Raw genomic sequence first — 27,032 nt, 5'->3', positions numbered from 1 at the left:
TTCAGCTAACAGAGTTAAACCATACTTTTGATTGAGCAGATCTGAACACTCTTTCTGTAGAAAATGCAACTGGACATTTGGAGCGCTAAGAGAGCAGTAGTGGAAAAAGGAATATATTCAAATATAAACTACATAGAAGCATTCTGTGAAATTTCTTTCTGATCTGAGCATTCAGCTAACAGAGTTAAACCATACTTTTGATTAAGCAGTTTTGAAACACTCTGTCTGTAGAAAATGCAACTGGACATTCGTAGCGCTAAGTGGGTAATAGTGGAAAAAAGAATATGTTCAAATATAAACTACACAGAAGCATTGTATGAAACTTCTTTCTGTTCTGTGCATTCAACTAACAGAGTTGAACCTTACTTTTGATTTAGCCTTTCTGAAACACTCTTTCTGTAGAAACTGCAATTGGACATTCTGAGCGCTAAGAGGCCTCTATTGGGAAAAATAATATCTTCAAATAAAAACTACACAGAAGCCTTGTGTGAAACTTATTTCTGATATGTTCATTAAGCTAACAGAGTTAAACCATACTTTTGATTGCGCAGTTCTGAACACTCTTTCTGTAGAAAATGCAAGTGGACATTCGGAGCGCTAAGAGGGTAATAGTGGAAAAAGGAATATATTCAAATATAAACTACACAGTAGCATTCTGTGAAAATTCTTTCTGTTCTGTGCATTCAGCTAACAGAGTTGAACCTTACTTTTGATTGAGCCGTTCTGAAACACTCTTTCTGTAGAAACTGCAATTGGACATGCTAAGCGCTAAGAGGCCTACATTGGGAAAAAGAATATCTTCAAATAAAAACTACACAGATGCATTCTGTGAAACATATTTCTGATCTGTAAATTCAGTTAACAGAGATAAAACATATTTTTGATTGAGCAGTTATGAAACACTCTTTTTGTAGAAAATGCAAGTGGAGATTCGGAGCGCTAAGAGGGTAATAGTGGAAAAAGGAATGTCTTCAAATATAAACTACACAGAATCATTCGGTGAAACTTCTTTCTGATCTGTGCATTCAGCTAACAGAGTTAAACCATACTTTTGATTGAGCAGATCTGAACAATCTTTCTGTAGAAAATGCAACTGGACATTTGGAGCGCTAACAGCGTAGTAGTGGAAAAAGGAATATATTCAAATATAAACTACACAGAAGCATTCTGTGAAACTTCTTTCTGATCTGAGCATTCAGCTAACAGAGTTAAACCATACTTTTGATTGAGCAGTTTTGAAACACTCTGTCTGTAGAAAATGCAACTGGACATTCGTAGCGCTAAGTGGGTAATAGTGTAAAAAAGAATATGTTCAAATATAAACTACACAGAAGCATTCTGTGAAACTTCTTGCTGTTCTGTGCATTCAACTAACAGAGTTGAACCTTACTTTTGATTGAGCCGTTCTGAAACACTCTTTCTGTAGAAACTGCAATTGGACATTCTGAGCGCTAAGAGGCCTATATTGGGAAAAAGAATGTCTACAAATAAAAACTACACAGAAGAATTGTGTGAAACTTCTTTCTGTTCTGTTTGTTCAACTAAAAGAGTTGAACCTTAGTTTTGATTGAGCCGTTCTGAAACACTCTTTCTGTAGAAAATGCAAGTGGAGATTCGGAGCGCTAAGAGGTTAATAGTGGAAAAAGGAATGTCTCCAAATATAAACTACACAGAATCATTCTGTGAAACATCTTTCTGATCTGTGCATTCAGCTAACAGAGTTAAACCATACTTTTGATTCAGCAGATCTGAACACTCTTTCTGTAGAAAATGCAACTGGACATTTGGAGCGCTAAGAGAGTAGTAGTGGAAAAAGGAATATATTCAAATATAAACTACACAGAAGCATTCTGTGAAACTTCTTTCTGATCTGAGCATTCAGCTAATAGAGTTAAACCATACTTTTGATTGAGCAGTTTTGAAACAATCTGTCTGTAGAAAATGCAACTGGACATTCGTAGCGCTAAGTGGGTAATAGTGGAGAAAAGAATATGTTCAAATATAAACTACACAGAAGCATTGTATGAAACTTCTTTCTGTTCTGTGCATTCAACTAACAGAGTTGAACCTTACTTTTGATTGAGCCTTTCTGAAACACTCTTTCTGTAGAAACTGCAATTGGACATTCTGAGCGCTAAGAGGCCTCTATTGGGAAAAATAATATCTTCAAATAAAAACTACACAGAAGCATTGTGTGAAACTTATTTCTGATATGTTCATTAAGCTAACAGAGTTAAAACATACTTTTGATTGCGCAGTTCTGAACACTCTTTCTGTAGGAAATGCAAGTGGACATTCTGAGCGCTAAGAGGGTAATAGTGGAAAAAGGAATATATTCAAATATAAACTACACAGTAGCATTCTGTGAAAACTCTTACTGTTCTGTGCATTCAGCTAACAGATTTGAACCTTACTTTTGATTGAGCCGTTCTGAAACACTCTTTCTGTAGAAACTGCAATTGGACATGCTAAGCGCTAAGAGGCCTACATTGGGAAAAAGAATATCTTCAAATAAAAACTACACAGATGCATTCTGTGAAACTTATTTCTGATCTGTAAATTCAGTTAACAGAGATAAAATATATTTTTGATTGAGCAGTTATGAAACACTCTTTTTGTAGAAAATGCAAGTGGAGACTCGGAGCGCTAAGAGGGTAATAGTGGAAAAAGGAATGTCTTCAAATATAAACTACACAGAATCATTCAGTGAAACTTCTTTCTGATCTGTGCATTCAGCTAACAGAGGTAAACCATACTTTTGATTGAGCAGATCTGAACACTCTTTCTGTAGAAAATGCAACTGGACATTTGGAGCGCTAAGAGCGTAGTAGTGGAAAAAGGAATATATTCAAATATAAACTACACAGAAGCATTCTGTGAAACTTCTTTCTGATCTGAGCATTCAGCTAACAGAGTTAAACCATACTTTTGATTGAGCAGTTTTGAAACACTCTGTCTGTAGAAAATGCAACTGGACATTCGTAGCGCTAAGTGGGTAATAGTGGAAAAAAGAATATGTTCAAATATAAACTACACAGAAGCATTCTGTGAAACTTCTTGCTGTTCTGTGCATTCAACTAACAGAGTTGAACCTTACTTTTGATTGAGCCGTTCTGAAACACTCTTTCTGTAGAAACTGCAATTGGACATTCTGAGCGCTAACAGGCCTATATTGGGAAAAAGAATGTCTACAAATAAAAACTACACAGAAGAATTGTGTGAAACTTCTTTCTGTTCTGTTTGTTCAACTAAAAGAGTTGAACCTTAGTTTTGATTGAGCCGTTCTGAAACACTCTTTCTGTAGAAAATGCAAGTGGAGATTCGGAGCGCTAAGAGGGTAATAGTGGAAAAAGGAATGTCTCCAAATATAAACTACACAGAATCATTCTGTGAAACTTCTTTCTGATCTGTGCATTCAGCTAACAGAGTTAAACCATACTTTTGATTCAGCAGATCTGAACACTCTTTCTGTAGAAAATGCAACTGGACATTTGGAGCGCTAAGAGAGTAGTAGTGGAAAAAGGAATATATTCAAATATAAACTACACAGAAGCATTCTGTGAAACTTCTTTCGGATCTGAGCATTCAGCTAACAGAGTTAAACCATACTTTTGATTGAGCAGTTTTGAAACACTCTGTCTGTAGAAAATGCAACTGGACATTCGTAGCGCTAAGTGGGTAATAGTGGAGAAAAGAATATGTTCAAATATAAACTACACAGAAGCATTGTATGAAACTTCTTTCGGTTCTGTGCATTCAACTAACAGAGTTGAACCTTACTTTTGATTGAGCCTTTCTGAAACACTCTTTCTGTAGAAACTGCAATTGGACATTCTGAGCGCTAAGAGGCCTCTATTGGGAAAAATAATATCTTCAAATAAAAACTACACAGAAGCATTGTGTGAAACTTATTTCTGATATGTTCATTAAGCTAACAGAGTTAAAACATACTTTTGATTGCGCAGTTCTGAACACTCTTTCTGTAGGAAATGCAAGTGGACATTCTGAGCGCTAAGAGGGTAATAGTGGAAAAAGGAATATATTCAAATATAAACTACACAGTAGCATTCTGTGAAAACTCTTACTGTTCTGTGCATTCAGCTAACAGATTTGAACCTTACTTTTGATTGAGCCGTTCTGAAACACTCTTTCTGTAGAAACTGCAATTGGACATGCTAAGCGCTAAGAGGCCTACATTGGGAAAAAGAATATCTTCAAATAAAAACTACACAGATGCATTCTGTGAAACTTATTTCTGATCTGTAAATTCAGTTAACAGAGATAAAATATATTTTTGATTGAGCAGTTATGAAACACTCTTTTTGTAGAAAATGCAAGTGGAGACTCGGAGCGCTAAGAGGGTAATAGTGGAAAAAGGAATGTCTTCAAATATAAACTACACAGAATCATTCAGTGAAACTTCTTTCTGATCTGTGCATTCAGCTAACAGAGGTAAACCATACTTTTGATTGAGCAGATCTGAACACTCTTTCTGTAGAAAATGCAACTGGACATTTGGAGCGCTAAGAGCGTAGTAGTGGAAAAAGGAATATATTCAAATATAAACTACACAGAAGCATTCTGTGAAACTTCTTTCTGATCTGAGCATTCAGCTAACAGAGTTAAACCATACTTTTGATTGAGCAGTTTTGAAACACTCTGTCTGTAGAAAATGCAACTGGACATTCGTAGCGCTAAGTGGGTAATAGTGGAAAAAAGAATATGTTCAAATATAAACTACACAGAAGCATTCTGTGAAACTTCTTGCTGTTCTGTGCATTCAACTAACAGAGTTGAACCTTACTTTTGATTGAGCCGTTCTGAAACACTCTTTCTGTAGAAACTGCAATTGGACATTCTGAGCGCTAACAGGCCTATATTGGGAAAAAGAATGTCTACAAATAAAAACTACAGAGAAGAATTGTGTGAAACTTCTTTCTGTTCTGTTTGTTCAACTAAAAGAGTTGAACCTTAGTTTTGATTGAGCCGTTCTGAAACACTCTTTCTGTAGAAAATGCAAGTGGAGATTCGGAGCGCTAAGAGGGTAATAGTGGAAAAAGGAATGTCTCCAAATATAAACTACACAGAATCATTCTGTGAAACTTCTTTCTGATCTGTGCATTCAGCTAACAGAGTTAAACCATACTTTTGATTCAGCAGATCTGAACACTCTTTCTGTAGAAAATGCAACTGGACATTTGGAGCGCTAAGAGAGTAGTAGTGGAAAAAGGAATATATTCAAATATAAACTACACAGAAGCATTCTGTGAAACTTCTTTCGGATCTGAGCATTCAGCTAACAGAGTTAAACCATACTTTTGATTGAGCAGTTTTGAAACACTCTGTCTGTAGAAAATGCAACTGGACATTCGTAGCGCTAAGTGGGTAATAGTGGAGAAAAGAATATGTTCAAATATAAACTACACAGAAGCATTGTATGAAACTTCTTTCGGTTCTGTGCATTCAACTAACAGAGTTGAACCTTACTTTTGATTGAGCCTTTCTGAAACACTCTTTCTGTAGAAACTGCAATTGGACATTCTGAGAGCTAAGAGGCCTCTATTGGGAAAAATAATATCTTCAAATAAAAACTACACAGAAGCATTGTGTGAAACTTATTTCTGATATGTTCATTAAGCTAACAGAGTTAAAACATACTTTTGATTGCGCAGTTCTGAACACTCTTTCTGTAGGAAATGCAAGTGGACATTCTGAGCGCTAAGAGGGTAATAGTGGAAAAAGGAATATATTCAAATATAAACTACACAGTAGCATTCTGTGAAAACTCTTACTGTTCTGTGCATTCAGCTAACAGATTTGAACCTTACTTTTGATTGAGCCGTTCTGAAACACTCTTTCTGTAGAAACTGCAATTGGACATGCTAAGCGCTAAGAGGCCTACATTGGGAAAAAGAATATCTTCAAATAAAAACTACACAGATGCATTCTGTGAAACTTATTTCTGATCTGTAAATTCAGTTAACAGAGATAAAATATATTTTTGATTGAGCAGTTATGAAACACTCTTTTTGTAGAAAATGCAAGTGGAGACTCGGAGCGCTAAGAGGGTAATAGTGGAAAAAGGAATGTCTTCAAATATAAACTACACAGAATCATTCAGTGAAACTTCTTTCTGATCTGTGCATTCAGCTAACAGAGGTAAACCATACTTTTGATTGAGCAGATCTGAACACTCTTTCTGTAGAAAATGCAACTGGACATTTGGAGCGCTAAGAGCGTAGTAGTGGAAAAAGGAATATATTCAAATATAAACTACACAGAAGCATTCTGTGAAACTTCTTTCTGATCTGAGCATTCAGCTAACAGAGTTAAACCATACTTTTGATTGAGCAGTTTTGAAACACTCTGTCTGTAGAAAATGCAACTGGACATTCGTAGCGCTAAGTGGGTAATAGTGGAAAAAAGAATATGTTCAAATATAAACTACACAGAAGCATTCTGTGAAACTTCTTGCTGTTCTGTGCATTCAACTAACAGAGTTGAACCTTACTTTTGATTGAGCCGTTCTGAAACACTCTTTCTGTAGAAACTGCAATTGGACATTCTGAGCGCTAACAGGCCTATATTGGGAAAAAGAATGTCTACAAATAAAAACTACACAGAAGAATTGTGTGAAACTTCTTTCTGTTCTGTTTGTTCAACTAAAAGAGTTGAACCTTAGTTTTGATTGAGCCGTTCTGAAACACTCTTTCTGTAGAAAATGCAAGTGGAGATTCGGAGCGCTAAGAGGGTAATAGTGGAAAAAGGAATGTCTCCAAATATAAACTACACAGAATCATTCTGTGAAACTTCTTTCTGATCTGTGCATTCAGCTAACAGAGTTAAACCATACTTTTGATTCAGCAGATCTGAACACTCTTTCTGTAGAAAATGCAACTGGACATTTGGAGCGCTAAGAGAGTAGTAGTGGGAAAAGGAATATATTCAAATATAAACTACACAGAAGCATTCTGTGAAACTTCTTTCGGATCTGAGCATTCAGCTAACAGAGTTAAACCATACTTTTGATTGAGCAGTTTTGAAACACTCTGTCTGTAGAAAATGCAACTGGACATTCGTAGCGCTAAGTGGGTAATAGTGGAGAAAAGAATATGTTCAAATATAAACTACACAGAAGCATTGTATGAAACTTCTTTCGGTTCTGTGCATTCAACTAACAGAGTTGAACCTTACTTTTGATTGAGCCTTTCTGAAACACTCTTTCTGTAGAAACTGCAATTGGACATTCTGAGCGCTAAGAGGCCTCTATTAGGAAAAATAATATCTTCAAATAAAAACTACACAGAAGCATTGTGTGAAACTTATTTCTGATATGTTCATTAAGCTAACAGAGTTAAACCATACTTTTGATTGCGCAGTTCTGAACACTCTTTCTGTAGAAAATGCAAGTGGACATTCGGAGCGCTAAGAGGGTAATTGTGGAAAAAGGAATATATTCAAATATAAACTACACAGTAGCATTCTGTGAAAACTCTTACTGTTCTGCGCATTCAGCTAACAGAGTTGAACCTTACTTTTGATTGAGCCGTTCTGAAACACTCTTTCTGTAGAAACTGCAATTGGACATGCTAAGCGCTAAGAGGCCTACATTGGGAAAAAGAATATCTTCAAATAAAAACTACACAGATGCATTCTGTGAAACTTATTTCTGATCTGTAAATTCAGTTAACAGAGATAAAACATATTTTTGATTGAGCAGTTATGAAACATTCCTTTTGTAGAAAATGCAAGTGGAGATTCGGAGCGCTAAGAGGGTAATAGTGGAAAAAGGAATGTCTTCAAATATAAACTACACAGAATCATTCGGTGAAACTTCTTTCTGATCTGTGCATTCAGCTAACAGAGTTAAACCATACTTTTGATTGAGCAGATCTGAACAATCTTTCTGTAGAAAATGCAACTGGACATTTGGAGCGCTAAGAGCGTAGTAGTGGAAAAGGGAATATATTCAAATATAAACTACACAGAAGCATTCTGTGAAACTTCTTTCTGATCTGAGCATTCAGCTAACAGAGTTAAACCATACTTTTGATTGAGCAGTTTTGAAACACTCTGTCTGTAGAAAATGCAACTGGACATTCGTAGCGCTAAGTGGGTAATAGTGTAAAAAAGAATATGTTCAAATATAAACTACACAGAAGCATTCTGTGAAACTTCTTGCTGTTCTGTGCATTCAACTAACAGAGTTGAACCTTACTTTTGATTGAGCCGTTCTGAAACACTCTTTCTGTAGAAACTGCAATTGGACATTCTGAGCGCTAAGAGGCCTATATTGGGAAAAAGAATGTCTACAAATAAAAACTACACAGAAGAATTGTGTGAAACTTCTTTCTGTTCTGTTTGTTCAACTAAAAGAGTTGAACCTTAGTTTTGATTGAGCCGTTCTGAAACACTCTTTCTGTAGAAAATGCAAGTGGAGATTCGGAGCGCTAAGAGGGTAATAGTGGAAAAAGGAATGTCTCCAAATATAAACTACACAGAATCATTCTGTGAAACATCTTTCTGATCTGTGCATTCAGGTAACAGAGTTAAACCATACTTTTGATTCAGCAGATCTGAACACTCTTTCTGTAGAAAATGCAACTGGACATTTTGAGCGCTAAGAGAGTAGTAGTGGAAAAAGGAATATATTCAAATATAAACTACACAGAAGCATTCTGTGAAACTTCTTTCTGATCTGAGCATTCAGCTAATAGAGTTAAACCATACTTTTGATTGAGCAGTTTTGAAACAATCTGTCTGTAGAAAATGCAACTGGACATTCGTAGCGCTAAGTGGGTAATAGTGGAGAAAAGAATATGTTCAAATATAAACTACACAGAAGCATTGTATGAAACTTCTTTCTGTTCTGTGCATTCAACTAACAGAGTTGAACCTTACTTTTGATTGAGCCTTTCTGAAACACTCTTTCTGTAGAAACTGCAATTGGACATTCTGAGCGCTAAGAGGCCTCTATTGGGAAAAATAATATCTTCAAATAAAAACTACACAGAAGCATTGTGTGAAACTTATTTCTGATATGTTCATTAAGCTAACAGAGTTAAAACATACTTTTGATTGCGCAGTTCTGAACACTCTTTCTGTAGGAAATGCAAGTGGACATCCTGAGCGCTAAGAGGGTAATAGTGGAAAAAGGAATATATTCAAATATAAACTACACAGTAGCATTCTGTGAAAACTCTTACTGTTCTGTGCATTCAGCTAACAGATTTGAACCTTACTTTTGATTGAGCCGTTCTGAAACACTCTTTCTGTAGAAACTGCAATTGGACATGCTAAGCGCTAAGAGGCCTACATTGGGAAAAAGAATATCTTCAAATAAAAACTACACAGATGCATTCTGTGAAACTTATTTCTGATCTGTAAATTCAGTTAACAGAGATAAAACATATTTTTGATTGAGCAGTTATGAAACACTCTTTTTGTAGAAAATGCAAGTGGAGACTCGGAGCGCTAAGAGGGTAATAGTGGAAAAAGGAATGTCTTCAAATATAAACTACACAGAATCATTCAGTGAAACTTCTTTCTGATCTGTGCATTCAGCTAACAGAGTTAAACCATACTTTTGATTGAGCAGATCTGAACACTCTTTCTGTAGAAAATGCAACTGGACATTTGGAGCGCTAAGAGCGTAGTAGTGGAAAAAGGAATATATTCAAATATAAACTACACAGAAGCATTCTGTGAAACTTCTTTCTGATCTGAGCATTCAGCTAACAGAGTTAAACCATACTTTTGATTGAGCAGTTTTGAAACACTCTGTCTGTAGAAAATGCAACTGGACATTCGTAGCGCTAAGTGGGTAATAGTGGAAAAAAGAATATGTTCAAATATAAACTACACAGAAGCATTCTGTGAAACTTCTTGCTGTTCTGTGCATTCAACTAACAGAGTTGAACCTTACTTTTGATTGAGCCGTTCTGAAACACTCTTTCTGTAGAAACTGCAGTTGGACATTCTGAGCGCTAAGAGGCCTATATTGGGAAAAAGAATGTCTACAAATAAAAACTACACAGAAGAATTGTGTGAAACTTCTTTCTGTTCTGTTTGTTCAACTAAAAGAGTTGAACCTTAGTTTTGATTGAGCCGTTCTGAAACACTCTTTCTGTAGAAAATGCAAGTGGAGATTCGGAGCGCTAAGAGGGTAATAGTGGAAAAAGGAATGTCTCCAAATATAAACTACACAGAATCATTCTGTGAAACTTCTTTCTGATCTGTGCATTCAGCTAACAGAGTTAAACCATACTTTTGATTGAGCAGATCTGAACACTCTTTCTGTAGAAAATGCAACTGGACATTTGGAGCGCTAAGAGAGTAGTAGTGGAAAAAGGAATATATTCAAATATAAACTACACAGAAGCATTCTGTGAAACTTCTTTCTGATCTGAGCATTCAGCTAACAGAGTTAAACCATACTTTTGATTGAGCAGTTTTGAAACACTCTGTCTGTAGAAAATGCAACTGGACATTCGTAGCGCTAAGTGGGTAATAGTGGAAAAAAGAGTATGTTCAAATATAAACTACACAGAAGCATTGTATGAAACTTCTTTCTGTTCTGTGCATTCAACTAACAGAGTTGAACCTTAGTTTTGATTGAGCCTTTCTGAAACACTCTTTCTGTAGAAACTGCAATTGGACATTCTGAGCGCTAAGAGGCCTCTATTGGGAAAAATAATATCTTCAAATAAAAACTACACAGAAGCATTGTGTGAAACTTATTTATGATATGTTCATTAAGCTAACAGAGTTAAACCATACTTTTGATTGCGCAGTTCTGAACACTCTTTCTGTAGAAAATGCAAGTGGACATTCGGAGCGCTAAGAGGGTAATAGTGGAAAAAGGAATATATTCAAATATAAACTACACAGTAGCATTCTGTGAAAATTCTTTCTGTTCTGTGCATTCAACTAACAGAGTTGAACCTTATTTTGATTGAGCCGTTCTGAAACACTCTTTCTGTAGAAACTGCAATTGGACATGCTAAGCGCTAAGAGGCCTACATTGGGAAAAAGAATATCTTCAAATAAAAACTACACAGATGCATTCTGTGAAACTTATTTCTGATCTGTAAATTCAGTTAACAGAGATAAAACATATTTTTGGTTGAGCAGTTATGAAAAACTCTTTTTGTAGAAAATGCAACTGGAGATACGGAGCGCTAAGAGGGTAATAGTGGAAAAAGCAATGTCTTCAAATATAAACTACACAGAATCATTCTGTGAAACTTCTTTCTGATCTGTGCATTCAGCTAACAGAGTTAAACCATACTTTTGATTCAGCAGATCTGAACACTCTTTCTGTAGAAAATGCAACTGGACATTTGGAGCGCTAAGAGAGTAGTAGTGGAAAAAGGAATATATTCAAGTATAAACTACACAGAAGCATTCTGTGAAACTTCTTTCGGATCTGAGCATTCAGCTAACAGATTTAAACCATACTTTTGATTGAGCAGTTTTGAAACACTCTGTCTGTAGAAAATGCAACTGGACATTCGTAGCGCTAAGTGGGTAATAGTGGAGAAAAGAATATGTTCAAATATAAACTACACAGAAGCATTGTATGAAACTTCTTTCGGTTCTGTGCATTCAACTAACAGAGTTGAACCTTACTTTTGATTGAGCCTTTCTGAAACACTCTTTCTGTAGAAACTGCAATTGGACATTCTGAGCGCTAAGAGGCCTCTATTAGGAAAAATAATATCTTCAAATAAAAACTACACAGAAGCATTGTGTGAAACTTATTTCTGATATGTTCATTAAGCTAACAGAGTTAAACCATACTTTTGATTGCGCAGTTCTGAACACTCTTTCTGTAGAAAATGCAAGTGGACATTCGGAGCGCTAAGAGGGTAATTGTGGAAAAAGGATTATATTCAATATAAACTACACAGTAGCATTCTGTGAAAACTCTTACTGTTCTGCGCATTCAGCTAACAGAGTTGAACCTTACTTTTGATTGAGCCGTTCTGAAACACTCTTTCTGTAGAAACTGCAATTGGACATGCTAAGCGCTAAGAGGCCTACATTGGGAAAAAGAATATCTTCAAATAAAAACTACACAGATGCATTCTGTGAAACTTATTTCTGATCTGTAAATTCAGTTAACAGAGATAAAACATATTTTTGATTGAGCAGTTATGAAACACTCTTTTTGTAGAAAATGCAAGTGGAGATTCGGAGCGCTAAGAGGGTAACAGTGGAAAAAGGAATGTCTTCAAATATAAACTACACAGAATCATTCGGTGAAACTTCTTTCTGATCTGTGCATTCAGCTAACAGAGTTAAACCATACTTTTGATTGAGCAGATCTGAACACTCTTTCTGTAGAAAATGCAACTGGACATTTGGAGCGCTAAGAGCGTAGTAGTGGAAAAAGGAATATATTCAAATATAAACTACACAGAAGCATTCTGTGAAACTTCTTTCTGATCTGAGCATTCAGCTAACAGAGTTAAACCATACTTTTGATTGAGCAGTTTTGAAACACTCTGTCTGTAGAAAATGCAACTGGACATTCGTAGCGCTAAGTGGGTAATAGTGGAAAAAAGAATATGTTCAAATATAAACTACACAGAAGCATTCTGTGAAACTTCTTGCTGTTCTGTGCATTCAACTAACAGAGTTGAACCTTACTTTTGATTGAGCCGTTCTGAAACACTCTTTCTGTAGAAACTGCAATTGGACATTCTGAGCGCTAAGAGGCCTATATTGGGAAAAAGAATGTCTACAAATAAAAACTACACAGAAGAATTGTGTGAAACTTCTTTCTGTTCTGTTTGTTCAACTAAAAGAGTTGAACCTTAGTTTTGATTGAGCCGTTCTGAAACACTCTTTCTGTAGAAAATGCAAGTGGAGATTCGGAGCGCTAAGAGGGTAATAGTGGAAAAAGGAATGTCTCCAAATATAAACTACACAGAATCATTCTGTGAAACATCTTTCTGATCTGTGCATTCAGCTAACAGAGTTAAACCATACTTTTGATTCAGCAGATCTGAACACTCTTTCTGTAGAAAATGCAACTGGACATTTGGAGCGCTAAGAGAGTAGTAGTGGAAAAAGGAATATATTCAAATATAAACAACACAGAAGCATTCTGTGAAACTTCTTTCTGATCTGAGCATTCAGCTAATAGAGTTAAACCATACTTTTGATTGAGCAGTTTTGAAACAATCTGTCTGTAGAAAATGCAACTGGACATTCGTAGCGCTAAGTGGGTAATAGTGGAGAAAAGAATATGTTCAAATATAAACTACACAGAAGCATTGTATGAAACTTCTTTCTGTTCTGTGCATTCAACTAACAGAGTTGAACCTTACTTTTGATTGAGCCTTTCTGAAACACTCTTTCTGTAGAAACTGCAATTGGACATTCTGAGCGCTAAGAGGCCTCTATTGGGAAAAATAATATCTTCAAATAAAAACTACACAGAAGCATTGTGTGAAACTTATTTCTGATATGTTCATTAAGCTAACAGAGTTAAAACATACTTTTGATTGCGCAGTTCTGAACACTCTTTCTGTAGGAAATGCAAGTGGACATTCGGAGCGCTAAGAGGGTAATAGTGGAAAAAGGAATATATTCAAATATAAACTACACAGTAGTATTCTGTGAAAACTCTTACTGTTCTGTGCATTCAGCTAACAGATTTGAACCTTACTTTTGATTGAGCCGTTCTGAAACACTCTTTCTGTAGAAACTGCAATTGGACATGCTAAGCGCTAAGAGGCCTACATTGGGAAAAAGAATATCTTCAAATAAAAACTACACAGATGCATTCTGTGAAACTTATTTCTGATCTGTAAATTCAGTTAACAGAGATAAAACATATTTTTGATTGAGCAGTTATGAAACACTCTTTTTGTAGAAATTGCAAGTGGAGACTCGGAGCGCTAAGAGGGTAATAGTGGAAAAAGGAATGTCTTCAAATATAAACTACACAGAATCATTCGGTGAAACTTCTTTCTGATCTGTGCATTCAGCTAACAGAGTTAAACCATACTTTTGATTGAGCAGATCTGAACACTCTTTCTGTAGAAAATGCAACTGGACATTTGGAGCGCTAAGAGCGTAGTAGTGGAAAAAGGAATATATTCAAATATAAACTACACAGAAGCATTCTGTGAAAATTCTTTCTGATCTGAGCATTCAGCTAACAGAGTTAAACCATACTTTTGATTGAGCAGTTTTGAAACACTCTGTCTGTAGAAAATGCAACTGGACATTCGTAGCGCTAAGTGGGTAATAGTGGAAAAAAGAATATGTTCAAATATAAACTACACAGAAGCATTCTGTGAAACTTCTTGCTGTTCTGTGCATTCAACTAACAGAGTTGAACCTTACTTTTGATTGAGCCGTTCTGAAACACTCTTTCTGTAGAAACTGCAATTGGACATTCTGAGCGCTAAGAGGCCTATATTGGGAAAAAGAATGTCTACAAATAAAAACTACACAGAAGAATTGTGTGAAACTTCTTTCTGTTCTGTTTGTTCAACTAAAAGAGTTGAACCTTAGTTTTGATTGAGCCGTTCTGAAACACTCTTTCTGTAGAAAATGCAAGTGGAGATTCGGAGCGCTAAGAGGGTAATAGTGGAAAAAGGAATGTCTCCAAATATAAACTACACAGAATCATTCTGTGAAACATCTTTCTGATCTGTGCATTCAGCTAACAGAGTTAAACCATACTTTTGATTCAGCAGATCTGAACACTCTTTCTGTAGAAAATGCAACTGGACATTTGGAGCGCTAAGAGAGTAGTAGTGGAAAAAGGAATATATTCAAATATAAACAACACAGAAGCATTCTGTGAAACTTCTTTCTGATCTGAGCATTCAGCTAATAGAGTTAAACCATACATTTGATTGAGCAGTTTTGAAACAATCTGTCTGTAGAAAATGCAACTGGACATTCGTAGCGCTAAGTGGGTAATAGTGGAGAAAAGAATATGTTCAAATATAAACTACACAGAAGCATTGTATGAAACTTCTTTCTGTTCTGTGCATTCAACTAACAGAGTTGAACCTTACTTTTGATTGAGCCTTTCTGAAACACTCTTTCTGTAGAAACTGCAATTGGACATTCTGAGCGCTAAGAGGCCTCTATTGGGAAAAATAATATCTTCAAATAAAAACTACACAGAAGCATTGTGTGAAACTTATTTCTGATATGTTCATTAAGCTAACAGAGTTAAAACATACTTTTGATTGCGCAGTTCTGAACACTCTTTCTGTAGGAAATGCAAGTGGACATTCGGAGCGCTAAGAGGGTAATAGTGGAAAAAGGAATATATTCAAATATAAACTACACAGTAGTATTCTGTGAAAACTCTTACTGTTCTGTGCATTCAGCTAACAGATTTGAACCTTACTTTTGATTGAGCCGTTCTGAAACACTCTTTCTGTAGAAACTGCAATTGGACATGCTAAGCGCTAAGAGGCCTACATTGGGAAAAAGAATATCTTCAAATAAAAACTACACAGATGCATTCTGTGAAACTTATTTCTGATCTGTAAATTCAGTTAACAGAGATAAAACATATTTTTGATTGAGCAGTTATGAAACACTCTTTTTGTAGAAATTGCAAGTGGAGACTCGGAGCGCTAAGAGGGTAATAGTGGAAAAAGGAATGTCTTCAAATATAAACTACACAGAATCATTCGGTGAAACTTCTTTCTGATCTGTGCATTCAGCTAACAGAGTTAAACCATACTTTTGATTGAGCAGATCTGAACACTCTTTCTGTAGAAAATGCAACTGGACATTTGGAGCGCTAAGAGCGTAGTAGTGGAAAAAGGAATATATTCAAGTATAAACTACACAGAAGCATTCTGTGAAACTTCTTTCTGATCTGAGCATTCAGCTAACAGAGTTAAACCATACTTTTGATTGAGCAGTTTTGAAACACTCTGTCTGTAGAAAATGCAACTGGACATTCGTAGCGCTAAGTGGGTAATAGTGGAAAAAAGAATATGTTCAAATATAAACTACACAGAAACATTCTGTGAAACTTCTTGCTGTTCTGTGCATTCAACTAACAGAGTTGAACCTTACTTTTGATTGAGCCGTTCTGAAACACTCTTTCTGTAGAAACTGCAATTGGACATTCTGAGCGCTAAGAGGCCTATATTGGGAAAAAGAATGTCTACAAATAGAAACTACACAGAAGAATTGTGTGAAACTTCTTTCTGTTCTGTTTGTTCAACTAAAAGAGTTGAACCTTAGTTTTGATTGAGCCGTTCTGAAACACTCTTTCTGTAGAAAATGCAAGTGGAGATTCGGAGCCCTAAGAGGGTAATAGTGGAAAAAGGAATGTCTCCAAATATAAACTACACAGAATCATTCTGTGAAACTTCTTTCTGATCTGTGCATTCAGCTAACAGAGTTAAACCATACTTTTGATTCAGCAGATCTGAACACTCTTTCTGTAGAAAATGCAAGTGGACATTTGGAGCGCTAAGAGTGTAGTAGTGGAAAAAGGAATATATTCAAATATAAACTTCACAGAAGCATTCTGTGAAACTTCTTTCTGATCTGAGCATTCAGCTAACAGAGTTAAACCATACTTTTGATTGAGCAGTTTTGAAACACTCTGTCTGTAGAAAATGCAACTGGACATTCGTAGCGCTAAGTGGGTAATAGTGGAGAAAAGAATATGTTCAAATATAAACTACACAGAAGCATTGTATGAAACTTCTTTCTGTTCTGTGCATTCAACTAACAGAGTTGAACCTTACTTTTGATTGAGCCTTTCTGAAACACTCTTTCTGTAGAAACTGCAATTGGACATTCTGAGCGCTAAGAGGCCTCTATTGGGAAAAATAATATCTTCAAATAAAAACTACACAGAAGCATTGTGTGAAACTTATTTCTGATATGTTCATTAAGCTAACAGAGTTAAACCATACTTTTGATTGCGCAGTTCTGAACACTCCTTCTGTAGAAAATGCAAGTGGACATTCGGAGCGCTAAGAGGGTAATAGTGGAAAAAGGAATATATTCAAATATAAACTAGACAGTAGCATTCTGTGAAAACTCTTACTGTTCTGTGCATTCAGCTAACAGAGTTGAACCTTACTTTTGATTGAGCCGTTCTGAAACACTCTTTCTGTAGAAACTGCAATTGGACATGCTAAGCGCTAAGAGGCCTACATTGGGAAAAAGAATATCTTCAAATAAAAACTACACAGATGCATTCTGTTAAACTTATTTCTCATCTGTATATTCAGTTAACAGAGATAAAACATATTTTTGATTGAACAGTTATGAAACACTCTTTTTGTAGAAAATGCAAGTGGAGATTCGGAGCGCTAAGAGGGTAATAGTGGAAAAAGGAATGTCTTCAAATATAAACTACACAGAATCATTCGGTGAAACTTCTTTCTGACCTGTGCATTCAGCTAACAGAGTTAAACCATACTTTTGATTGAGCAGATCTGAACACTCTTTCTGTAGAAAATGCAACTGGACATTTGGAGCGCTAGGAGCGTAGCAGTGGAAAAAGGAATATATTCAAATATAAACTACACAGAAGCATTCTGTGAAACTTCTTTCTGATCTGAGCATTCAGCTAACAGAGTTAAACCATACTTTTGATTGAGCAATTTTGAAACACTCTGTCTGTAGAAAATGCAACTGGACATTCGTAGCGCTAAGTGGGTAATAGTGGAAAAAAGAATATGTTCAAATATAAACTACACAGAAGCATTCTGTGAAACTACTTGCTGTTCTGTGCATTCAACTAACAGAGTTGAACCCTACTTTTGATTGAGCCGTTCTGAAACACTCTTTCTGTAGAAACTGCAATTGGACATTCTGAGCGCTAAGAGGCCTATATTGGGAAAAAGAATGTCTACAAATAAAAACTACACAGAAGAATTGTGTGAAACTTCTTTCTGTTCTGTTTGTTCAACTAAAAGAGTTGAACCTTAGTTTTGATTGAGCCGTTCTGAAACACTCTTTCTGTAGAAAATGCAAGTGGAGATTCGGAGCGCTAAGAGGGTAATAGTGGAAAAAGGAATGTCTCCAAATATAAACTACACAGAATCATTCTGTGAAACTTCTTTCTGATCTGTGCATTCAGCTAACAGAGTTAAAACATACTTTTGATTCAGCAGATCTGAACACTCTTTCTGTAGAAAATGCAACTGGACATTTGGAGCGCTAAGAGAGTAGTAGTGGAAAAAGGAATATATTCAAATATAAACTACACAGAAGCATTCTGTGAAACTTCTTTCTGATCTGAGCATTCAGCTAACAGAGTTAAACCATACTTTTGATTGAGCAGTTTTGAAACACTCTGTCCGTAGAAAATGCAACTGGACATTCGTAGCGCTAAGTGGGTAATAGTGGAAAAAAGAATATGTTCAAATATAAACTACACAGAAGCATTGTATGAAACTTCTTTCTGTTCTGTGCATTCAACTAAAAGAGTTGAACCTTAGTTTTGATTGAGCCTTTCTGAAACACTCTTTCTGTAGAAACTGCAATGGGACATTCTGAGCGCTAAGAGGCCTCTATTGGGAAAAATAATGTCTACAAATAAAAACTACACAGAAGAATTGTGTGAAACTTCTTTCTGTTCTGTTTGTTCAACTAAAAGAGTTGAACCTTAGTTTTGATTGAGCCGTTCTGAAACACTCTTTCTGTAGAAAATGCAAGTGGAGATTCGGAGCGCTAAGAGGGTAATAGTGGAAAAAGGAATGTCTCCAAATATAAACTACACAGAATCATTCTGTGAAACTTCTTTCTGATCTGTGCATTCAGCTAACAGAGTTAAAACATACTTTTGATTGAGCAGATCTGAACACTCTTTCTGTAGAAAATGCAACTGGACATTTGGAGCGCTAAGAGAGTAGTAGTGGAAAAATTAATATGTTCAAATATAAACTACACAGAAGCATTCTGTGAAACTTCTTTCTGATCTGAGCATTCAGCTAACAGAGTTAAACCATACTTTTGATTGAGCAGTTTTGAAACAGTCTGTCTGTAGAAAATGCAACTTGACATTCGTAGCGCTAAGTTGGTAATAGTGGAAAAAAGAGTATGTTCTAATATAAACTACACAGAAGCACTGTATGAAACTTCTTTCTGTTCTGTGCACTCAACTAACAGAGTTGAACCTTAGTTTTGATTGAGCCTTTCTGAAACACTCTTTCTGTAGAAACTGCAATTGGACATTCTGAGCGCGAAGAGGCCTCTATTGGGAAAAATAAAATCTTCAAATAAAAACTACACAGAAGCATTGTGTGAAACTTATTTCTGATATGTTCATTAAGCTAACAGAGTTAAACCATACTTTTGATTGCGCAGTTCTGAACACTCTTTCTGTAGAAAATGCAAGTGGACATTCGGAGCGCTAAGAGGGTAATAGTGGAAAAAGGAATATATTCAAATATAAACTACACAGTAGCATTCTGTGAAAACTCTTACTGTTCTGTGCATTCAGCTAACAGATTTGAACCTTACTTTTGATTGAGCCGTTCTGAAACACTCTTTCTGTAGAAACTGCAATTGGACATGCTAAGCGCTAAGAGGCCTACATTGGGAAAAAGAATATCTTCAAATAAAAACTACACAGATGCATTCTGTGAAACTTATTTCTGATCTGTAAATTCAGTTAACAGAGATAAAACATATTTTTGATTGAGCAGTTATGAAACACTCTTTTTGTAGAAAATGCAAGTGGAGATACGGAGCGCTAAGAGGGTAATAGTGGAAAAAGGAATGTCCTCAAATATAAACTACACAGAATCATTCGGTGAAACTTCTTTCTGATCTGTGCATTCAGCTAACAGTGTTAAGCCATAATTTGATTGAGCAGATCTGAACACTCTTTCTGTAGAAAATGCAACTGGACATTTTCAGCGCTAAGAGCGTAGTAGTGGAAAAAGGAATATATTCAAATATAAACTACACAGAAGCATTCTGTGAAACTTCTTTCTGATCTGAGCATTCAGCTAACAGAGTTAAACCGTACTTTTCACTGAGCAGTTTTGAAACACTCTGTCTGTAGAAAATGCAACTGGACATTCGTAGCGCTAAGTGTGTAATAGTGGAAAAAATAATATGTTCAAATATAAACTACACAGAAGCATTGTATGAAACTTCTTTCTGTTCTGTGCATTCACCTAACAGAGTTGAACCTTACTTTTGTTTGAGCCGTTCTGAAACACTCTTTCTGTAGAAACTGCAATTGGACATGCTAAGCGCTAAGAGGCCTACATTGGGAAAAAGAATATCTTCAAATAAAAACTACACAGATGCATTCTGTGAAACTTATTTCTGATCTGTAAATTCAGTTAACAGAGATAAAACATATTTTTGATTGAGCAGTTATGAAACACTCTTTTTGTAGAAAATGCAAGTGGAGATTCGGAGCGCTAAGAGGGTAATAGTGGAAAAAGGAATGTCTTCAAATATAAACTACACAGAATCATTCGGTGAAACTTCTTTCTGATCTGTGCATTCAGCTAACAGAGTTAAACCATACTTTTGATTGAGCAGATCTGAACACTCTTTCTGTAGAAAATGCAACTGGACATTTGGAGCGCTAAGAGCGTAGTAGTGGAAAAAGGAATATATTCAAATATAAACTACACAGAAGCATTCTGTGAAACTTCTTTCTCATCTGAGCATTCAGCTAACAGAGTTAAACCATACTTTTGATTTAGCAGTTTTGAAACACTCTGTCTGTAGAAAATGCAACTGGACATTCGTAGCGCTAAGTGGGTAATAGTGGAAAAAAGAATATGTTCAAATATAAACTACACAGAAGCATTCTGTGAAACTTCTTTCTGTTCTGTGCATTCAACTAACAGAGTTGAACCTTACTTTTGATTGAGCCGTTCTGAAACACTCTTTCTGTAGAAACTGCAATTGGACATTCTGAGCACTAAGAGGCCTATATTGGGAAAAAGAATGTCTACAAATAAAAACTACACAGAAGCATTGTGTGAAACTTCTTTCTGATCTGTTTGTTCAATTAAAAGAGTTGAACCTTTGTTTTGATTGAGCCGTTCTGAAACACTCTTTCTGTAGAAAATGCAAGTGGAGATTCGGAGCGCTAAGAGGGTAATAGTGGAAAAAGGAATGTCTCCAAATATAAACTACACAGAATCATTCTGTGAAACTTCTTTCTGATCTGTGCATTCAGCTAACAGAGTTAAACCATACTTTTGATTGAGCAGATCTGAACACTCTTTCTGTAGAAAATGCAACTGGACATTTGGAGCGCTAAGAGAGTAGTAGTGGAAAAAGGAATATATTCAAATATAAACTACACAGAAGCATTCTGTGAAACTTCTTTCTGATCTGAGCATTCAGCTAACAGAGTTAAACCATACTTTTGATTGAGCAGTTTTGAAACACTCTGTCTGTAGATAATGCAACTGGACATTCGTAGCGCTAAGTGGGTAATAGTGGAAAAAAGAATATGTTCAAATATAAACTACACAGAAGCATTGTATGAAACTTCTTTCTGTTCTGTGCATTCAACTAACAGAGTTGAACCTTACTTTTGATTGAGCCTTTCTGAAACACTCTTTCTGTAGAAACTGCAATTGGACATTCTGAGCGCTAAGAGGCCTCTATTGGGAAAAATAATGTCTACAAATAAAAACTACAGAGAAGAATTGTGTGAAACTTCTTTCTGTTCTCTTTGTTCAACTAAAAGAGTTGAACCTTAGTTTTGATTGAGCCGTTCTGAAACACTCTTTCTGTAGAAAATGCAAGTGGAGATTCGGAGCGCTAAGAGGGTAATAGTGGAAAAAGGAATGTCTCCAAATATAAACTACACAGAATCATTCTGTGAAACTTCTTTCTGATCTGTGCATTCAGCTAACAGAGTTAAACCATACTTTTGATTGAGCAGATCTGAAAACTCTTTCTGTAGAAAATGCAACTGGACATTTGGAGCGCTAAGAGAGTAGTAGTGGAAAAAGGAATATGTTCAAATATAAACTACACAGAAGCATTCTGTGAAACTTCTTTCTGATCTGAGCATTCAGCTAACAGAGTTAAACCATACTTTTGATTGAGCAGTTTTGAAACACTCTGTCTGTAGAAAATGCAACTTGACATTCGTAGCGCTAAGTGGGTAATAGTGGAAAAAAGAGTATGTTCAAATATAAACTACACAGAAGCATTGTATGCAACTTCTTTCTGTTCTGTGCACTCAACTAACAGAGTTGAACCTTAGTTTTGATTGAGCCTTTCTGAAACACTCTTTCTGTAGAAACTGCAATTGGACATTCTGAGCGCGAAGAGGCCTCTATTGGGAAAAATAAAATCTTCAAATAAAAACTACACAGAAGCATTGTGTGAAACTTATTTCTGATATGTTCATTAAGCTAACAGAGTTAAACCATACTTTTGATTGCGCAGTTCTGAACACTCTTTCTGTAGAAAATGCAAGTGGACATTCGGAGCGCTAAGAGGGTAATAGTGGAAAAAGAATATATTCAAATATAAACTACACAGTAGCATTCTGTGAAAATTCTTTCTGTTCTGTGCATTCAACTAACAGAGTTGAACCTTACTTTTGATGGAGCCGTTCTGAAACACTCTTTCTGTAGAAACTGCAATTGGACATGCTAAGCGCTAAGAGGCCTACATTGGGAAAAAGAATATCTTCAAATAAAAACTACACAGATGCATTCTGTGAAACTTATTTCTGATCTGTAAATTCAGTTAACAGAGATAAAACATATTTTTGATTGAGCAGTTATGAAACACTCTTTTTGTAGAAAATGCAAGTGGAGATACGGAGCGCTAAGAGGGTAATAGTGGAAAAAGGAATGTCCTCAAATATAAACTACACAGAATCATTCGGTGAAACTTCTTTCTGATCTGTGCATTCAGCTAACAGTGTTAAGCCATAATTTGATTGAGCAGATCTGAACACTCTTTCTGTAGAAAATGCAACTGGACATTTTCAGCGCTAAGAGCGTAGTAGTGGAAAAAGGAATATATTCAAATATAAACTACACAGAAGCATTCTGTGAAACTTCTTTCTGATCTGAGCATTCAGCTAACAGAGTTAAACCGTACTTTTCACTGAGCAGTTTTGAAACACTCTGTCTGTAGAAAATGCAACTGGACATTCGTAGCGCTAAGTGTGTAATAGTGGAAAAAATAATATGTTCAAATATAAACTACACAGAAGCATTGTATGAAACTTCTTTCTGTTCTGTGCATTCACCTAACAGAGTTGAACCTTACTTTTGTTTGAGCCGTTCTGAAACACTCTTTCTGTAGAAACTGCAATTGGACATGCTAAGCGCTAAGAGGCCTACATTGGGAAAAAGAATATCTTCAAATAAAAACTACACAGATGCATTCTGTGAAACTTATTTCTGATCTGTAAATTCAGTTAACAGAGATAAAACATATTTTTGATTGAGCAGTTATGAAACACTCTTTTTGTAGAAAATGCAAGTGGAGATTCGGAGCGCTAAGAGGGTAATAGTGGAAAAAGGAATGTCTTCAAATATAAACTACACAGAATCATTCGGTGAAACTTCTTTCTGATCTGTGCATTCAGCTAACAGAGTTAAACCATACTTTTGATTGAGCAGATCTGAACACTCTTTCTGTAGAAAATGCAACTGGACATTTGGAGCGCTAAGAGCGTAGTAGTGGAAAAAGGAATATATTCAAATATAAACTACACAGAAGCATTCTGTGAAACTTCTTTCTCATCTGAGCATTCAGCTAACAGAGTTAAACCATACTTTTGATTTAGCAGTTTTGAAACACTCTGTCTGTAGAAAATGCAACTGGACATTCGTAGCGCTAAGTGGGTAATAGTGGAAAAAAGAATATGTTCAAATATAAACTACACAGAAGCATTCTGTGAAACTTCTTTCTGTTCTGTGCATTCAACTAACAGAGTTGAACCTTACTTTTGATTGAGCCGTTCTGAAACACTCTTTCTGTAGAAACTGCAATTGGACATTCTGAGCACTAAGAGGCCTATATTGGGAAAAAGAATGTCTACAAATAAAAACTACACAGAAGCATTGTGTGAAACTTCTTTCTGATCTGTTTGTTCAATTAAAAGAGTTGAACCTTTGTTTTGATTGAGCCGTTCTGAAACACTCTTTCTGTAGAAAATGCAAGTGGAGATTCGGAGCGCTAAGAGGGTAATAGTGGAAAAAGGAATGTCTCCAAATATAAACTACACAGAATCATTCTGTGAAACTTCTTTCTGATCTGTGCATTCAGCTAACAGAGTTAAACCATACTTTTGATTGAGCAGATCTGAACACTCTTTCTGTAGAAAATGCAACTGGACATTTGGAGCGCTAAGAGAGTAGTAGTGGAAAAAGGAATATATTCAAATATAAACTACACAGAAGCATTCTGTGAAACTTCTTTCTGATCTGAGCATTCAGCTAACAGAGTTAAACCATACTTTTGATTGAGCAGTTTTGAAACACTCTGTCTGTAGATAATGCAACTGGACATTCGTAGCGCTAAGTGGGTAATAGTGGAAAAAAGAATATGTTCAAATATAAACTACACAGAAGCATTGTATGAAACTTCTTTCTGTTCTGTGCATTCAACTAACAGAGTTGAACCTTACTTTTGATTGAGCCTTTCTGAAACACTCTTTCTGTAGAAACTGCAATTGGACATTCTGAGCGCTAAGAGGCCTCTATTGGGAAAAATAATGTCTACAAATAAAAACTACAGAGAAGAATTGTGTGAAACTTCTTTCTGTTCTCTTTGTTCAACTAAAAGAGTTGAACCTTAGTTTTGATTGAGCCGTTCTGAAACACTCTTTCTGTAGAAAATGCAAGTGGAGATTCGGAGCGCTAAGAGGGTAATAGTGGAAAAAGGAATGTCTCCAAATATAAACTACACAGAATCATTCTGTGAAACTTCTTTCTGATCTGTGCATTCAGCTAACAGAGTTAAACCATACTTTTGATTGAGCAGATCTGAAAACTCTTTCTGTAGAAAATGCAACTGGACATTTGGAGCGCTAAGAGAGTAGTAGTGGAAAAAGGAATATGTTCAAATATAAACTACACAGAAGCATTCTGTGAAACTTCTTTCTGATCTGAGCATTCAGCTAACAGAGTTAAACCATACTTTTGATTGAGCAGTTTTGAAACACTCTGTCTGTAGAAAATGCAACTTGACATTCGTAGCGCTAACTGGGTAATAGTGGAAAAAAGAGTATGTTCAAATATAAACTACACAGAAGCATTGTATGAAACTTCTTTCTGTTCTGTGCACTCAACTAACAGAGTTGAACCTTAGTTTTGATTGAGCCTTTCTGAAACACTCTTTCTGTAGAAACTGCAATTGGACATTCTGAGCGCGAAGAGGCCTCTATTGGGAAAAATAAAATCTTCAAATAAAAACTACACAGAAGCATTGTGTGAAACTTATTTCTGATATGTTCATTAAGCTAACAGAGTTAAACCATACTTTTGATTGCGCAGTTCTGAACACTCTTTCTGTAGAAAATGCAAGTGGACATTCGGAGCGCTAAGAGGGTAATAGTGGAAAAAGGAATATATTCAAATATAAACTACACAGTAGCATTCTGTGAAAATTCTTTCTGTTCTGTGCATTCAACTAAAGAGTTGAACCTTACTTTTGATTGAGCCCTTCTGAAACACTCTTTCTGTAGAAAGTGCAATTGGACATGCTAAGCGCTAAGAGGCCTACATTGGGAAAAAGAATATCTTCAAATAAAAACTACACAGATGCATTCTGTGAAACTTATTTCTGATCTGTAAATTCAGTTAACAGAGATAAAACATATTTTTGATTGAGCAGTTATGAAACACTCTTTTTGTAGAAAATGCAAGTGGAGATACGGAGCGCTAAGAGGGTAATAGTGGAAAAAGGAATGTCTTCAGATATAAACTACACAGAATCATTCGGTGAAAATTCTTTCTGATCTGTGCATTCAGCTAACAGTGTTAAACCACAATTTGATTGAGCAGATCTGAACACTCTTTCTGTAGAAAATGCAACTGGACATTTGCAGCGCTAAGAGCGTAGTAGTGGAAAAAGGAATATATTCAAATATAAACTACACAGAAGCATTCTGTGAAACTTCTTTCTGATCTGAGCATTCAGCTAACAGAGTTAAACCGTACTTTTCACTGAGCAGTTTTGAAACACTCTGTCTGTAGAAAATGCAACTTGACATTCGTAGCGCTAAGTGGGTAATAGTGGAAAAAAGAATATGTTCAAATATAAACTACACAGAAGCATTGTATGAAACTTCTTTCTGTTCTGTGCATTCAACTAACAGAGTTGAACCTTACTTTTGATTGAGCCGTTCTGAAACACTCCTTCTTTAGAAACTGCAATTGGACATTCTGAGCGCTAAGAGGCCTATATTGGGAAAAAGAATGTCTACAAATAAAAACTACACAGAAGAATTGTGTGAAACTTCTTTCTGTTCTGTTTGTTCAACTAACAGAGTTGAACCTTAGTTTTGATTGAGCCGTTCTGAAACACTCTTTCTGTAGAAAATGCAAGTGGAGATTCGGAGCGCTAAGAGGGTAATAGTGGAAAAAGGAATGTCTCCAAATATAAACTACACAGAATCATTCTGTGAAACTTCTTTCTGATCTGTGCATTCAGCTAACAGAGTTAAACCATACTTTTGATTGTGCAGATCTGAACACTCTTTCTGTAGAAAATGCAACTGGACATTTGGAGGGCTAAGAAAGTAGTAGTGGAAAAAGGAATATATTCAAATATAAACGACACAGAAGCATTCTGTGAAACTTCTTTCTGATCTGAGCATTCAGCTAACAGAGTTAAACCATACTTTTGATTGAGCAGTTTTGAAACACTCTGTCTGTAGAAAATGCAACTTGACATTCGTAGCGCTAAGTGGGTAATAGTGGAAAAAAGAGTATGTTCAAATATAAACTACACAGAAGCATTGTATGCAACTTCTTTCTGTTCTGTGCACTCAACTAACAGAGTTGAACCTTAGTTTTGATTGAGCCTTTCTGAAACACTCTTTCTGTAGAAACTGC

Source organism: Symphalangus syndactylus, chromosome 8 (genome assembly GCF_028878055.3).
Source record: "Symphalangus syndactylus isolate Jambi chromosome 8, NHGRI_mSymSyn1-v2.1_pri, whole genome shotgun sequence".
Classification (NCBI taxonomy): Eukaryota; Metazoa; Chordata; class Mammalia; order Primates; family Hylobatidae; genus Symphalangus; species Symphalangus syndactylus.
The sequence above is the reverse complement of the archived record's forward strand: the minus strand, read 5'-3'. Positions refer to the sequence as shown.